We start from the raw sequence: 15,348 nt of genomic DNA, 5'->3' as shown, positions 1-15,348 counted from the left end.
TGACAATAAAAACCCTTTCTTAAGTTTCTGATGCCATAGTTGATAGACACTGGAACTTTCAAAATGGCGTTAGTAAATACCAGGAGAGAGGGGAGTCTGAGAGAGCACAGGTTCAGGGAATGAGCAGGACTCAGACTCGCCAGGTTCTGCCCCTTCTACACTGTGTCTTGGGCAAGTTACATCATCTCCCCAAAACTCACTTCCTTATCAATGAAGAGAGATAATAATGGAAACCGTCCCACTGGATTGTTTTAAATGCTCGATAAATCTCTATTTTAAAGGTATTCTTCTTCATGAGCTCTTAGCTGCCCACTGTCTTAAGCTTAGGTACCCCAGAAAACAGAATCTGAGACAAGTGCTTCTGTGTGAGTTCATGACAGGGACCAGAAGAGAGGGAGAAGGAGCGCAGGGCAGGGCAGATGGGAGAGGCCACCAAGGATTCGAGGCAGCATTAGGGAGGGGGCGACTGGTCCCACAGGACCCATGAAGAAATCTTTCAAAATACCCTCCATGTACAGGGAGATGGGAGGAGGGAGGAGGAGGCATGTATCCCTCGGCTCCTGTCCCACACTGGCCACAGGTTAGCCTGAGAGAGGTGTTAGGTGACCAGCACTACTGGGTTGCACAGGTGACAGCACTGAGAAGTGTGGCCCACACCTTGTCATCTCCAGAAAAGCCCCGAGATGGGAGCCGAAAGGCATGGGGAGCTCTCAGTTTGCTCCTACATCCAGCTGGCCAGTCAACTGTTTGCCTTACTTACGTCTGCAATAAGTGACAGGTGAGGCTGAGGTCTGAAGCATACAAAAAGGTGTCCAACCCACCACCCGTTTAAAACTACAAACACTGGCCAGGTGCAGTGGCTCACGCCTGTAATCCCAGCACTTTGGGAAGCCAACGCAAGCAGATCACCTGCAGTCAGGAGTTCGTGAGTAGTTTGGCCAATACGGCAAAACCTCAGGTCTACTAAAAATATAAAGAATCAGCTGGGCCTGGTGGCGGGCATCTGTAATCCCAGCTACATGAGAGGCCGAGGCAGGAGAATGGCTTGCCCCTGGGAGGCAGAGGTTGCAGTGAGCTGAGATCACACCAATGCACTCCAGCCAGGGTAAGAAAGCAAGATTGTCTCAAAAAAAAAGAGAGAGAGAGAAAGAAAGAAAGAAAGAAAAGAAAAATTGCAAACACCTCACTCTGGAAATTCTCATCCTCCTACCCTGCTTATTTTCCTGTATTGCCTGCCTCAGCATCCAATCTACATTATATTTTCCTTACTTCCTGCATTCTGTCTTCCCCTACTAGAATGTAAACCCACAGAAGGCAAAGAATTGTAACATCAAAGTGTGTTTGTTACACAGAGTAACAGAGTGAGACTCTGTCTCAAAAAAAAAAAAAAAAAAAAATTAAAAGTCTGAAAAGGCATTTGAAGCAAAACACTTGGATTACAATTTTTTAAATGAGCAGATATTCCGTGCTCAAGTGCTTAGAGCAATGTCTGGTGCACAGTAGGTCCTCCCTAAATATTATTATTACTATTTTTATTTTTGAGACAGTGTCTTGCTATGTCACCCAGGTTGGAGTGCAGTGGTGTAATCATGGCTCACTGCAACTTCCAGCTCCCAGGTTCAAGTGGTACTTCTGCCTCAGCCTTGTAAGTAGCTGGGATTACAAGCATGTTCCACCATGCCTGGCTTATCTTTATATTTTTAGTAGAGATGGGGTTTCGCCATGTTGGTCAGACTGGTCTCGAACTCCTGGCCTCCAGTGATCTACCTGCCTCAGTCTCCCAAAGTGCTCGGATTACAGGGATGAGCCACTGCACCCCACCAATATTATTTTTTTAACTTTTTATTTTGATATAATTTCAAACTTACAGAAAATCTGCAGAAAAAAGTACAGAGAACTCCTATATACATTGTACCCAAATTCACCACTGTTAAGATTTTAGCACATTACCGTTATCATTCTCTCTCTCTCTCTCAACCGTTTGACAGTAATATGTAAACATCATGTTCTTTTTCTCTCAGATACACGAACATAAGCACATGCTAGAACATAACCATGAGATGATTATAAAAATCAAGAAACAAATTCAAATTTTGTCAGTTGTCCCAATAATGCCTTTTATGGCAAAATTTTCCCTAACACATGATTCAGCCCATAATCATACAATGCATTTAGCGGTTCTGTCCCTTTGGTCTTTTTCATCTGGAATCGTTCCTGAGCCTTTCTTTATCTTTTATGACACTGACATTTTTGAAGAGTACAGGCTTGTTATTTTGTAGAAAGTTCCCTTAATTTAGATTCGTTTGAGGTTCTGTCATGGTTAGATTCATCTAGATGGTAAAGAATATATGAACAAATTGTTATTATCAAACATGGTTGTTTTCTAAGTACAGAGCTCAGACCCTTATCATAAGTAGCTACTCTCAGTCCACCCCTTCTGTCACCACACCTAAACTCCAACCCCAAGGGATTGGCATATGCCTGGCAGCACCCAGGATCTTTCCTTCCCAACTCCTGATCCAGCTCTGGTGAAGCTTCCCACCCACCAGGAGCTTCTGTCCGTCCAACTTCACACTTACGGTAAGAAAGCAATTCCCCCCTTGTCTTCCCACTCCTCTCCCCCGCCCCCTCCACTTATCTCATTATTATTATTATTATTATTATTATTATTATTATTTTAAGACAGAGTCTCCCTCTGTCACCCAAGCTGGAGTGCAGTAGAGTGATCTCTGCCCATGCAACCTCCGCCTCCTGAGTTCAAGCGATCCTCCCACCTCAGCTTCCTGAGTAGCTGGGACTACAGGCATGTGCCACCATACTTGGCTAATTTTTTCTGTATTTTTAGTAAAGACGGGGTTTTAACATGTTGACCAGGCTGGTCTAGAACTCCTGACCTCAAGAGATCCACCTGCCTTAGCCTTCCGAAGTGCTGGGCTTACAAGTGTGAGCCATAGCACCCAGCCTCATTATTATTCTTTTCCTCCTTCTCCTCATTTCTCTTCCCTTCCTCTTCCTTTATCTCTTTCTCCTTTTTTGTCTTCTCTTTGCTTTTCCTGATATGTTGACTTCATTTTTTTATGCCAGCTTTCTCCAGTAAACTCTACCTTTAAGTCCAGATTCTTCTCTTCCTAGATTCACAACCTAAGAAGAAGACCTCCTTTTTCTATAGTTCCAATTTAAAAAAAAAAAAAAATCTCAGGAAAGATTTTGATGGGCTCTACTTAGTTAATATTCTCACATCAGTGGTCAGAATTTGGATTCTGTGATTTGAAACTTCCTTAGAGTCACATGATTTGGAGAGAAAATACAAATAAAAAAACACAACCAAAACAAAATAAAAAATAAAAAATAAACCAGAAAATACAAATTAAAAAACACAACCAAAACAAACAAACAAACAAAAACAGACAATAATGTTAGCAAGGACATGGAAAAATTGGAATCTTTGTGCATTACTGGTAGAAACATAAAATAGTGTAGCCACTTTGGAAAACAGCCTGGAAGTTTCTTAAAAAGTTAAGCATAGAGTTACCACGTGACCCAGCAATTTCACCTCTTAGGTATACGCCCAAAAGAAATAAAAACAAATGTCCACACGACAACTTGCATGTGAATGTTCACAGTAGCACTGTTCATAATAGCCAGATGGTGGAAACAATGCAAATGTCCATCAGCTGATGAATCAATAAACAAAATGTGATCTATTCATAAAATGGAATATTATTCAACCATAAAGAGGGCTAAACATGATGCTAACTGAAAAACGCCAAATGCTAAAGACCACATATTGTGTGGTCCCATTTATGTGATATATCCAAAATAGGCAAATTCATAGAGACAGAAAGTGAGTGATTCCAGGGGCTGGGGGAGGAGGGAGGGAGAGTGACTGCGAGTTGTATGGGGTTTCCTGTAAAGATGATTGAAGTGTTCTAGAATTAGATAGTGGTGATGGTCGCACCAACTTGTGAATATACTATAAACCACAGAATTGTTCACTTCAGAAGAATGGATTTTATATTTTGTGATTCATATCTCAGAAACATTCAAAGGAAAAATATAAAAGAAAATAGCTTCCTGGAAATATTAACTTACCCAAAGCAGTACTGTGGACGTTAGCGTACCTGCTAAATCTCAAGTTGACTAAATGTAACCAATGCAAACTAAGCTACCATTTAATAGACAAAGAGTGCCAAAATACACCGGAAGTAGTCTCCATGAAGTCTTGAAGAGGAGTCAAATGACAAAAATTTGTCGTCATCCAAACTTTTCCATCAAAATGAAACACTGCACCTAGTAAACATGAGTATTTTCACAAGCAAAACGCATGTATCATTGACCTAGAAAGACAAATTTCCAAATTCTGTCATGGCCTCATGAACCATCACCACAAATGCTTAAATTCCCCCTACTCCGACTCCACATTCTCCAATTGCCTGGTTGCTATTAAGCTTCCGCAGGATAGTCTCACCAAAAGAAGTACTTTGAATGGCAGACAAAGCATTTTAAATCATTAAAGACCTCCTATTTGCATTTTAAGTTAATAAAAATACAGGCTCATGGATACAAAGGTGTCAGTTATTCATCATTTTTCTACTCATAGGACTTCCGTCACTCCTGGGTGAACTGAAGAAAATGAGAATATGAGAGCACAATAGCCAGATGGCGGCTCAAATCCTGATACCCAGAGGGAATTTGATTAGATGCGTTGGTTCTGTATCAGTTACAAAAGCTTTTGACTTTCCTAAAACTTTTGACTCTCCAATCAACGGTGACAAATCAAACAGCATCATTTTCTTAGACAAGTCCAGGGTAGATGGTTGCTGCTAGTGGTTAAGTTGCTTGCAATTCCATGACTACGTCTGTGTAGTCTTTCTGCTCAAAAACATCTCCAGAGCACATTTCCTCTGTTCAGATAAAATTATTTAAACTTGAGTTTAGTGTTTTGACACATATTTTTAAACTGTAACATATTTATTAGTGCTTTAGTACCATTTAAGATCTATTAGTGAAGGTTCCTGATATATACATTATTTAGTAACTTTGTAAAATACTTTTGTGATTGCACATGCTAGCTGTGGATGGGCCCTTTGACTTTCCAAAACTGGAAAGCAACCATTTTAAAGCTGTAAGATTTCTGCTTTTTAAGTGATGGAGGCTTGAATTTAGATACTAACATAGATTAACCATATATTTTAACAAGATCATGTGTCTGTTTTCTTTTTTCAACTTCCTACCAGCCTGGGCAACGAAGTGGCACCACATCTCTACAAAAAATTCTTCTAAAAATTAGGTAGGTGTGGTGGCACACCTGTAGTCCCAGCTACTTGGAAGGCAGGCAGGAGGATCGTTTGAGCCCAGGAATCTGAGGCTGCAGTAAGCTCTGACTGCACCACTGCACTGCAGCCTGGGAGACGGAGCAAGACCCAGTCTCTAAAAAATTAAAAATTAAAAATAATAATAAATAAAATCCTAATTCTAATAAAAGGATACATAATATGAAATTTACCATAATTATGTTTAAGTGTACAATTCAATAGTGTTAAGTCCTTGTGCCACCAATTGCAGTGACTTTTTCATATAGTAAAAATGAAACTTTGTAACCATTAAACAATTCCCTGGTTTTTCTCACCCAGCACCTGGCAACCAGCATTCTATTTTCTGTTTCTATGAGTTTCACTACTTTTTTTTTTTTTTTTGAGACAGAGTTTCACTCTTGTTACCCAGGCAGGAGTGCAATGGCGTGATCTCAGCTCACCGCAACCTCCGCCTCCTGGGCTCAGGTAATTCTCCTGCCTCAGCCTCCTGAGTAGCTGGGATTACAGGCATGCACCACCATGCCCAGCTAATGTTTTGTGTTTTTAGTAGAGACGGGGTTTCACCATGTTGACCAGGATGGTCTTGATCTCTTGACCTTGTGATCTACCCACCTCGGCCTCCCAAAGTGCTGGGATTACAGGTGTGAGCCACCACGCCCGGCCTAGTTTGACTACTCTTAACAGCTTCATATAAGTAAAATCACAGGATGTATCCTTTTGTGGCTGACACTTAATGTTCTCAAAGTTCACTCATGTTATAGCACGTATCAGAATTTTCTTCCTTTTTGAAACCAAATAACATTTCATTGTCTGCTAGACCATATTTTGTTTTATCTGTTCATCTGTCAACAGCCATTTGAGTTTTATCCACCTTTTAGCTATTGTGAATAATGTTGCTATGGGCCAGGCACAGTGGCTCACGCCTGTAATCCCAGCACTTTGGGAGGCCAAGACAGGCAGATCACCTGAGGTCAGGTTGTTTGAGACCAGTCTGACTACATGGTAAAACCTTGTCTCTACTAAAAATATAAAAATTGGCCAGGTGTGGTGGCACATGCCTGTGGTCCCTGCTACTTGGAAGGCTGAGGCAGGAGGGTCACTTGAACCCGGGAGGCAGAGGTTGCAGTGAGCTGAGATCGCACCACTGCACTCCAACCTGAGTGACAGAGTGAGACTCTGTCTCAAAAAAATAAAATAAAATAATTTTTGACACTCTGTCTCAAAAAAAGGTAATAATGCTATGAAGCTGGCTGTACGAATATCTGTTCGACATCCTGCTTTCAATTCTTTTGACTATATATGGAGACATGATATTGCTAGATTGTATGGTAATTTTATTCTTAATTTTGTGAGGAGCTGCCATAGTGTTTTCCATTTTCCATTCCCAGCAATGCACAGCATTCCGGTCTCACCTCATCCTTGCCAACATTTATTTTCTGTTTTTTTTTTGACAATGTCCTTCCTCATAGGTATGAGGTGGTATCTCACTGTGGTTTTTATTTGTATTTCCCTAATGACTAGTGCTGTTGAGTATCTTTTCATTCACCTGGTGACCACTTGTATCTCTTCTTTGGAGAAATGTCTATTTAAATACTTTGCCTAGTTTTTAATCATGAGTTTTTCATTGTTGAGTTGTAGGAATTCTTTACATATTCTGGATATTAAACCCTTATCAGATAGATAATTTGCAAATATTTTCTCCCATTCTGTAGGTTACCTTTTCAATCTGTTGATGTGTCCTTTGACATACAGAAGTTTTTTATTTTGATGGCTCTAATTCATCTATTTTTTTTCTTTTGTTGCCTGTGATGTTGGTGTCACAGTCAAGAAATCACTGTCAAATCTGATGTAATGGATGGTTTTCCCTATGCTTTCTCCTGAGAGTTTTATAATTTTAGCTTTTACATAAAGGTCTTTCATCCATTTTGAGTTAATTTTTGTGTATGGTATAAGGTAAGAGTCCAACTTCATTATTTTGCGTATAGATATCCAGTTTCCATTCACTATTTGTTGAAAAAGTTGTCCTTTTCCTGTTGAATGGTCTTGGCACTCTTCTCAAAAGTCATGTGGCTCGATATGCAAGGATTTATTTCTGGTCTCTCTATTCTACTGGTTGAGATGCTTGTCTTTATGCCAGTACCCTCTTGTTTTAATTACTGTCATTTTGTAATAAGATTTGCATTCAAGAATTGTGAGGCCTACAACTGTTCTTTTTTAAAGATTGTTTTGGCTATTTAAGATCCCTTGACATTCAATATTTATTGTAGAATAACTTTTCTATTTCTGAAAATGGACTTTTCTATTTCTGAAAAAAACATATTTGGGATTTTGATAGGGATTACATTAAATCTGTACATTGTTTTGAGTAGTGTTGACATGTAAATGCTATTAAGTCTTCCAGTCCAGAACATGAGACATCTTTCCTGTTATTTGCGTTTTCTTTCTTTCAGCAACATTTTGTAGTTTTGAGTGTGCAAGTCATTTGCCTCTCTGGAGAAGTTTATTCCTGTGTATTTTATTATTTTTCATATCACTGTTTGTAGAACCATTTTTCTTAATTTTCTTTTCAGAGTGTTCATTGTTCCTGCATAGAAATACAATGGAATTGTATGTGTTGATTTTGTATCTTGCTGCTTTTAAAAATTCGTTTATTCGTTCTAGCAGTTTGGGTTTGTTTGTTTTTTTAAGGAATCTTTAGGGTTTAATACATATCACCTTCAGTCATCTGTGCACAGCGATTTTACTTCTTCCTTTCCAATGTGGATGCCTTTTATTTCTTTCCCTTGTTTCACTGTTCTGGCTAAAACTTTCAGTATGTTGAACAGAAGTGGTAAAAGTAGAGCTCTTCGGTATCTTCTCCTTTTTTTTTTTTTTTTTTTAGACAGAGTCTCACTCTTGCCTAGGCTGGAGTGCAGTGGTGTGACCTCGGCTCACTGCCACCTCTGTCTCCTGGGTTCAAGCGATTCTCATGCCTCAGCCTCCTGAGTAGCTAGGACTACAGACGCCCACCACCACACCAGGCTAATTTTTGTATTTTTAGTAGAGACAGGGTTTCACCATGTTGCCCAGGATGGTCTCAATCTCTTGACCATGTGATCCTCCAACCTCAGCCTCCCGAAGTGCTGGGATTGCAGGTGTGAGCCACCAGGCCTGGCCCCTTCCTCTTATAAGGACATCAGTCCTAGGCTGGGCACAGTGGCTCATTCCTATAATCCCAGCACTTTGGGAGGCCAAGGTGGGTGAATTGCTTGAGCCCAGGAGTTTGAGAACAGCCTGGGCGACATGGTGAAAATCCACTTCTACTAAAGATACAAAACTTTGCCATGTGTGGTGGGGCATGCCTGTAGTCCCAGTTACTTGGGAGGCTGAGGTAGGAGGATCACTTGAGACCAGGAGATGGAAGTTGCAGTGAATCAAGATCATGCCACTGGGCAACAGAGAGAGACCCCTGTCTTTAAAAAAAAAAAAAAAGTTGGGGGGACATCAGTCTTTTCAGATTAGGACCTCACTCTCACGATCTCATTTAACCTTACTCACCTCCTTAAAGGCCCTGTCTCCAAATACAGTCATATTGAGGGCTAGAGCTTCAACCTATGAATTTGAGAGGACACAATTTAGTTCATAACAGTGATCATCCTATTCATGTTCCTGATTCTAGAAGAAAAACTTTCAGTCTTTCACCATTGAGTAGGATATTGACTGTGGGCTTTTCAGATATCGCCTTTATTACACAGAGGACATTTTCTTTTTTTCCTAGTTTGTTGAGGGTTTTCATCATGAAACAGTGTTAATTTTCTCAAATATTAATACTTTTTCTACATCAATTGAGATAATTATGTGTCTTTTCTTTTAATCTGTTGATGTGGTTTATTACATTGATGAATTTTCATATGTTGAAACCTCCTTGCATTCCAGGAATAAACTTTGTTTGTTCATAGGCTATAATTATTAATTCTATTTGCTAGTATTTTGTTTAGGATGTTTGCATCAATATTAATCCATGATCTTAGTTTGTAGTTTTCTTATCTTGCAGTGTCTGTTTGTCCTTGGTATCAGGGTAGGATTAAGTTTGGAAGGTTTCCTTTCTGTTCAATTTTTTGCAGAGTTTGAGAAGAACTGGTATTAATTTTTCTTTAACTGTTTGGTTGAATTCACCAGTGAAAGCATTTGGTCCTGGGCTTCTTTTTGTTGTTGTTGTTGGGAGGTTTTTTTGACATTGATTCAATCTCTTTATTAAGAACTGCTCAGATTTTCTATATATTCATTATTCATTCTTGATAGGTTATGTGTTTCTAGAATGTATCCATTTCATTTAGATTATTGAAGTTTTTGGCATACAGCTGATCACAGTATTTTCTTAAAAGACTTATTTCTGTGAGATTGGTTATAATGTCCCTGTTTCATTTCTGATTCAGTTATTTGAGTCTTCTCTTTGTTTTATTTTTCCTCCCCTAAGTTAAGCTAGATAAAGGTGGGTCAATTTTGTTGATTCTTTCCAATAACTGACTCTTGGTTTTATTCATTTTCTCTATTGTTTTTCTAGTCTCCACTTTGTTTATCTCTGTGCTATCCTCATTATTTCTTTCCTTCTGCTAGCTGGGAGGTTAGTTTGTGTTTTTTTTCTATATCCATAAGTTGTAAAGGGAACTTGTTGATTTGAGGTCTTTCTCCCTTTTCTGTGGAAGCACTTACAGCTCTGCATCGCCCTCTTAGCACTGCTTTCACGGCATCCCGTAAGTTTTGTTACGTTGTGTTCTCTTTTTCATTTATCAAGGTATTTTCTAATTTATCTTGATTTCTTCTTTAACCTATTGGTTAAGAGTGTGTTGTTTAATTTCCACATATTTGTGGATTTTCCAGGTCTCCTTCTGTTATTAATTTCTAGTTCCAGTCCAGTGTAATTAGAAAATATATGAAGTATAATTTCAATCTTTTCAAATTTATTAACACTTATTTTGTGGCCTAGCAGACTTTCTTAGTTCTTTGGGAAGATTGCTGCTTTTCTCTGTGAATTTGGAATGACCTATGATTGTACAATATTACTTGCTTTGGAAATGTTGGGATTTGTTTCTCGTTTGAAAAAAATCCAGTGCTAAAATCGGAAAGACCGCTAGAAGAATCTCTAGGCTCCTCAGATCGTGGCTTCTCTACCTTCTACACAGAGCTTCCAAAGTTGTCATGCTCTTTTGTATCAGGCCTGATGGAAAAGGAAAGAGAATGAAGAATTGTCTATGGGAGGTTTTTGTGGGCCAGGCCTGGAAGTGGTTCTCAAGGCATTTCATTGGCAGGAATGCAGTCATGCAGCCATACCTAACTCATCAGGAGGCTAGGAAATGTAGTCTAACTGTGAAAACGGGTTTCATGAATAGCTGCCACATTCTAGAATTCTATCTACAGTCAAACTATCAGTCAAATATGCATTCAGAATAAAGACTTTTTATTTCCATGTACTCTGTCTTAGGAAGCTCATTGAAGATGAAATTCAATAAAGTGAAGAAGGAAACCAAGAAAGAGACAAAGGCAGGATCTAGAAATGGTGAATCCAAATCAGGGGACAGTGAATGGGGGTTGCAGGCTCAGAGCTGTGCCACAGGCTTGGGAGCAGACAGACCACGGAGCAGAAACAGGGCAAGTTCCGAACCACAGGGATGTCCTTAACAATAGAAGAGAGAGGATGGAATAGATGGGAGACTTCAAGTTTGGATATACTTGAGGATACGCATTTGTGGTGTTGTTGTTTGAGACAAGGTCATGCTCTGTTACCCAGGCTGGAGTGCAGTGGCATAATCATGGCTCACTGCAGCCTCGACTTCCCAGGCTCAAGTGATCTTCCCACCTCAGCCTCCCACATAGCTGGCATCACAGGTGCACAGCACCACACCTAACTTTTTTTATTTTAAGTAAAGCTAGCCGGGTGCGGTGGCTCAAGCCTGTAATCCCAGCACTTTGGGAGGCTGAGGCGGGTGGATCACAAGGTGAAGAGATCGAGACCATCCTTGGTCAACACGGTGAAACCCCGTCTCTACTAAAAATACAAAAAATTAGCTGGGCATGGTGGTGTGTGCCTGTAATCCCAGCTACTCAGGAGGCTGAGGCAGGAGAATTGCCTGAACCCAGGAGGCAGAGGTTGCGGTGAGCCAAGATCGCGCCATTGCACTCCAGCTTGGGTAACAAGAGCGAAACTCCGTCTCCAAAAAAAAAAAAAAAAAAAAAAAAAAAAAAGTAAAGCTGTGATCTCACTATGTTGTCCAGACTGGTCTCAAATTCCTGGGCTCAGGTGATTCTCCTGCCTCAGCCTCCCAAAGTGCTGGGACTACAGGTGTGAGCCACTGTGCCCAGCCAGAAAACGCATTTGAACTTCATGACTGGAACTTTCTTTACCAAATGACATGGATATGTAATGTTAAATCCATAGACAAAGAAATAAACACGTATTGCAGTGGACAACACTTTCACAACCGTAGGAAGATAGTTCTTTAATTGTACATTAATCAAGACTCTTAGCTGGAAACTATGAAATTTCCTGAAAGGTACTGGTGACTCTGAGAACTTCCGTGAGCTCAGAAGTTACCCAATGGGGCCCATAGCCATAATGAGGCTGTCCAGGGAGAACCCCACTATTTCCGCCAACAGATGACAGAGTTGATGCTGTCCAACCAATCGCATCAGTGGGTATTGTACTGCACCACTAAGTCCGTTCCCCACCCTTCTCCTACCCCTTAACCTGGATGTCATTAACACCACCACCACCACTGTCCCAGAATTTCTCAGCATCCGTGACTCTTTTCATGAGCTGCTCGCAATTTAAAACACAATGATGCATAAGCCTGGCTCTGCCTAGGATAAACGCCTACCCAATACCAGCAAGGGAAGCAGAGAGGCTAAGGTATTCGCATTTTCTATTTTCTGTAATAGGAGAAGAGCTCTGCCTCTCCCAGGACTGATTGGGTGGAAAATGCCTCAAATATATGAAAAATTTCAAATTCTAGATAGCAAGAAAGAAATATTGACTGCACATTGATTATCAACTTTTACAATCAGTATATCAACAAATCATAGGAAAGTTAACTACAGTTAATTTGATCAGAATTTAAATATTAGCATTCACAATAGAAAAATAAAGATGCAGCTGACAGAGATGGGAAGAAGACAGGGATGATGATGAGTAGTAAAGAAAAGAGAACCAGAGGCTAGATTTTCATCTGCCTAAGTGAGGAATTGAAAGATACCGTCTATAAAATGAAAAATGTGCCCAGCACTTTGGGAGGCTGAGGTGGCAGGATCCCAAGATCAGGAAACTGAGACCATCCTGGCTAACACGGTGAAACCCCATCTCTACTTAAAACACCAAAAATTAGCCAGGCGTGGTGGTGGGCGCCTGTAGTCCCAGCTACTCGGGAGGCTGAGGCAAGAGAATCACTTGAATCCAGGAGGTGGAGGTTGCAGTGAGCCGAGATCACACCACTGCACTCCAGCCTGAGTGACAGAGCAAGACTCTGGGTTTAAAAAAAAAAAAAAAAAAAAAATGCAGCTTGGGGTGGTGGCTTGCCCCTGTAATCCCAGCACTTTCGGAGGCCAAGGTAGGGGAATCACCTGAGGTCAGGAGTTCAAGACCAGCCTGGCTAACATGGTGAAACCCTGTTTCTGCTAAAAATACAAAAAATTAACTGGGCATGCTGGCGTGCACCTGTAATCCCAGCTACTCAGGAGGCTGAAGCAGGAGAATCACTTAAACCCAGGAGGCAGAGGTTGCAGCGAGCCGAGGTCACACCATTGCACTCCAGCTTGGGCAACAAGAGTGAAACTGTGGCTCAAAACAAACAAACAAACAAATAAATAAAATTTGAGGGTTGGGTATCATGTTTTAGCTTGGAAATAGAAATTAAGAGAGTGAAATGAAAGGTTTTTTAAACTGAACTGGAAAGAAAATGGGAAAGGATGCTAATCTGAAGTTACGTACTTCACTGTGATATAAGGAATTCATATACAGTTGCCTAACATTTATGAATCAAGAAATCACTGTATATGCATATTATTTAGAGCTGTGAGGAAAAATACCAGAAACAGTAGAAGATAGGGGCCAATAAGGTGTGAAGAAATAGATTCCAGAACTTGCTTTTTATTTCAAGTTCTTATGTACAAATTGATTTTTTTTAATCAGGCATTATCTTGATTTTTCTCATGTAGCTTGGTAGATTCTTCAATGGAAACTTTCTCTCTCTCTCTCTCTCTCTCTCTCTCATATTCATAGGTTAAGACCTTATACATTTAGATCACTTATTAATATTTTTCACAAAATAGGAAAGTATTTCCTGCAAGAAAACCTCACAGCTTGATCATTTTCTTACTTTAATTCAAGTTTCTGTTTATAGGTTTACTCTTAATATTGTTATCTTCCTTAATCTGAGACAAATCTTCTTGATGACATTCCAGAATTTTGTTCTGGCTTGGGTACTCTGGAGGAAAAAAACTTCTATAATAGCATTCGGCTGCCTCACTTTTTAAAGTCCTGTATGTATAAATGTGTGTGCAGATGTGCATATCAGGATATGTGCATCCTGTGTCTCCACAAGCCACATCACTCAGAATTACAGACACTCCAGCCTTCCCCACACAGCACCAGTCCCCCATGTCTTATCCTCTTTCATCTATAGTCTCGTACCAGTCACACTCCTCCCGGGGTCCAACTCCCCTGAAATATCCCTCCCCTGAAATGTCACCTGGGCCCCCAATGTCCCAAGGGAATTTTGTAAAACACTCCTTTTATTGTTGCTTTTTTATTAGAGTCCCTTCTCCTTAGGGCCAAGCATGAATCTCTGAGAGCCAAGCCAGAGGCAGTTTGATGGACTGACCACTGGAATCACCCTACTTGCCCATTGTCCTAGTCAGTCTAGGCTGCCCTAACAGAGTATCATAGACTGGATGGCTTATGAACAATAGAAGCTTCTTTCTCACAGTTCTGGCATCGGGAAATCCCAGATCAGGGCAGCAGCATCATTGGGTTCTAGTGAGGGCTCTCTTTCAGGTTGCACATGGCCGCCTTCTTGCTCTGCCTACGTGTGGCAAAAAAAGCAGAGATAGCTCTCTGGGGTCCCTTTTATAAGGGCCCCGTTCCTATTCGTGAGAGCTCCGTCCTCATGACCTCACTGTCTCCCAAAGGTCCCACCTCCTAAGACCACCAATTAGGGGTAAGGACTTCAATACATGAATTTGCAAGGGACACAAACATTCAATTCCTAGCGCCCACTGGCTTTGACCACCATGTGCCCTTTAATTCTCCTTTCCATTAAAGTATCTTTCTTTATGGATTTCTGGCTCTCTTGTGGGCTTCCTAAATACCAGGGTAAAGACGATTTTTGTGTGTTGTTCAAAGGTTGCACAATTTACACCCTCGTTATAGAGAGATTAAGCTCATTTGAAGGTTGAGGTCAGTCCCTGGTCTGCTAATTACTCAAGATAGAACTGGGTCACTCAGTAACTAAAAGTCCAGGAGAGGGAACGGTGGGGGGTTGGGTCCTGCTGTGGTGTCTGTAGACAGCCTGTCAAAAGAGTAACCCGGAGGGGCACAAGGAGGCTTGAAGCACCAGGTTAGTCTAGCCATAGGACAGGCTCAGTGGCCAAAGCAAAAAACACAGTCCAGATTGGAACTTTCACCAATACACATGCACATACAAGCACACACCAAGGCCCAGGGCAACAAGTACATTCTAAAACCCAGGGCATCAAAGGCAGCCCAAACTGTCTAAGCAAGATGGCACACCAGTAAGCCAAGCTGATGCAACACTCAGACAAAGAGTCAGATATCCAAGTCTAGAAGAGCATCTCAAGTCAGGGACAAATCCAACTGTCCACGTTAGAAGTCCTGCAAGTCACTAGGGGCAGCACTTAAAACAGACAAGCTGGGCACAGTGGCTCACACCTGTAATCCCAGCACTTTGGGAGGCCAAGGCGGGAGGATCATCTGAAGTCAGGAGTTCAAGAGCAGCTTGGCCAACATGGTGAAACCCTGTCTGCTAAAACTACAAAAAAAATA

Source organism: Saimiri boliviensis, chromosome 8 (genome assembly GCF_048565385.1).
Source record: "Saimiri boliviensis isolate mSaiBol1 chromosome 8, mSaiBol1.pri, whole genome shotgun sequence".
Taxonomy (NCBI): domain Eukaryota; kingdom Metazoa; phylum Chordata; class Mammalia; order Primates; family Cebidae; genus Saimiri; species Saimiri boliviensis.
The sequence above is the reverse complement of the archived record's forward strand: the minus strand, read 5'-3'. Positions refer to the sequence as shown.